A 2,307-nucleotide genomic window follows, 5' to 3' on the forward strand; every position below is an offset into this window, starting at 1 on the left:
TGAGAATAGTAAACGAAATCCTTCCGAATGAGGATCACACAAGGTCGAAGTCAATCCATCGAAAATCGATTTTCCTCGATCTCCATTTTCCAAACTTCACTCTCCCTTAGCAAAGAAACCGTTGGCTCTGACCTTTTAAACTTTAGGCATTATATAAAACTTCATTTTTAACTAAACTGCGTCATCACATTAAATCACACAGTGATATGAAGTCATCTTGGCAAATCCAGCCACGAACTGCCCCACCTGACAGGGTGGGTCATCCTTTTATACCCTGTAGAAAAAACCTGTCACATGACCTCTACTGGCGGGAAAATGACATCACTCTACCATTACCTCATGTCCAGTATAACTTCAACCCCAGTCACGTGACAAGGGTACCACTGTCACGTGTCACGGGTACGTAACAAGGTGATCAAATTTTTCAACCGGTAGGGCCTCATCTGTCACTGACAATTCCTGGACATCATCATTAATCCTGTAAATATTAATCTGCTGGTTATAAATTGCTATTCTGAACTATTTTACAAATCCATTAAGGGTTTCAGTAAAGAGCCTGTCCTACCTTCTGTTCCGACGAGCTTCCTCCTGAAATAAATAAAACACAAATGCAATTAGACTTGGACTTACCGTCCATATCCTGAACTTCATCCAAATCATTACAAGGTGTTGAAATCACTCACACACACGGACAATACAGAACCACCGGGTAACTAACAAGGAAAGTTTCTGAATGTCAGACCGTTACTGAGAGGATGAAACTTACAGGGAAGACAGGACAGGCTGTGCATTTTCATCTGGATATGACGTCAGTGTGATAGGATGGAGGAATTTAAGATCAGTGATGTATGTGATTGTGTGCGGGTGGAGGAAGTTCCTCTATTTATGGGGAGACTTGTGGGTAGATGTAATTCCAGATGGATTTTAACAAATTCCACAAGAAATTTAGTGAAGAGGATGTGGAACTCGCTGCCACAGGAGTGGTTGAAATGGAACAGCAGAGATTGACTGTGATGGGGAAACTGGATAAACACGTGAGGGACCAGGGAGTTCGGGGCACGGTGGCTGGTTGTGGTGAGTAGGTGGCAGGAGGATTGTGAAGCAGGGAAATTGAGAGGAGAAAATGGGCTGAATGACCTGGTTATGTTTTGAACGATTGAACGTTCATTTAAATGTTATCTGTAAAAGTAAAGAGACAATAATGGTTTCCCTAATCTGATGGAAACCGAATACAGAAGATAAGTCTGATGTGTGGGTCAAATTCTTTGTTCTCACTGATTGACAAAGAGACCCTCACACCCACCGCACCAGACACGCTCACAGCCTGTGACTGGAACCGGGAGTTAATGAGAGTTTTAGGGGATATTTAATGCAGAATTAAGGACACAGTCAGCAGCTCTGTGTTACGATCAGAGTAAATAATTTCAGAGAAATTTGCATTCTGTCCTGGGGTGTAGAGAAGTTGTGAAAGTCCAGTTTTGGGACAACAACAACCCTGAATAGATGCATCAATTGTCTGGTGAGAAACAGTTTACTGACATTTGTAAATGCTGTGTGTAGGAGCAACACGTCTGTTTTCTGTCTGCATTGTATTCTGTGTTACGTGTTTATTACGATAACCAGTCTGGTGAGTGGGGACCTGGTAAAAGCGAAGGGAATAAGTTGCGTATTCATACTTTGTTCTGCACAGTTTTGAGCTGGGGACGGGCGGATGTCATTCTGTATTTGTGTTGCAGCTTACTTTACAATGAATTACCCTGAAGTTTCGTCACTTCAAGATTGTATTTTGCTAATGAAGGACTGAAAGCGTATCTTGGACATTTTGAAATGTCATTATTGGAGTGATGGGAGGGTGCATCATGCAAGTCTAACAACTTGTGTGAGGTCACCAGCAGCGGCAATTGATTTGTTAGAATTGGCCGCTGTGCCATGTTTATTTCAAATATACCACTGTTCATTCAGTGCCCTTTGACAGAAACAAATTGAAATAGAATCCCTCACCTTGAGAAATATCACACTGTCTTTTTGATCCATCTGTTCCTTAAACTTTGTGATTTGCTCCTGAATAATCCTTATATTCTCTTGAATCTCCCAAAGACTTTTCTCCATTGGGTTGAGATTCCTCTTCTCTTCTTCCCTGAGATCCCTGAGTAAGCTCTGCTCTTTCTCAGTGATAATCTGGCGCAGTTCAGCAAACTGGGATGTGATGTGGGACTGAAGGCTGTGTGACTCTTCCTGTCGAATGAAAGGTGAAGATTAATATTCTGCACTGCTGTGCTCTGTTTCCTTTTGTCATTAAGTTCGGTC

The 2,307-nt window shown here is 42.0% G+C and overlaps 1 long non-coding RNA gene across 1 annotated transcript; it reads right to left on the reverse strand.

Moving 5' to 3' along the window:
- Positions 1 to 241: 241 nt before the first annotated feature.
- LOC140720282 (uncharacterized) lies at positions 242 to 2,105 on the reverse strand. The gene is made up of 3 exons (XR_012097151.1): positions 2,002 to 2,105; positions 566 to 588; positions 242 to 478 (listed from the first exon to the last, which is right to left on the reverse strand). It is a non-coding gene; the product is annotated as an uncharacterized lncRNA (long non-coding RNA).
- Between the last annotated feature and the right edge of the window lie 202 nt (positions 2,106 to 2,307).

The sequence above is a fragment of the Hemitrygon akajei genome, unplaced genomic scaffold, assembly GCF_048418815.1.
Source record: "Hemitrygon akajei unplaced genomic scaffold, sHemAka1.3 Scf000039, whole genome shotgun sequence".
Lineage (NCBI taxonomy): Eukaryota > Metazoa > Chordata > Chondrichthyes > Myliobatiformes > Dasyatidae > Hemitrygon > Hemitrygon akajei.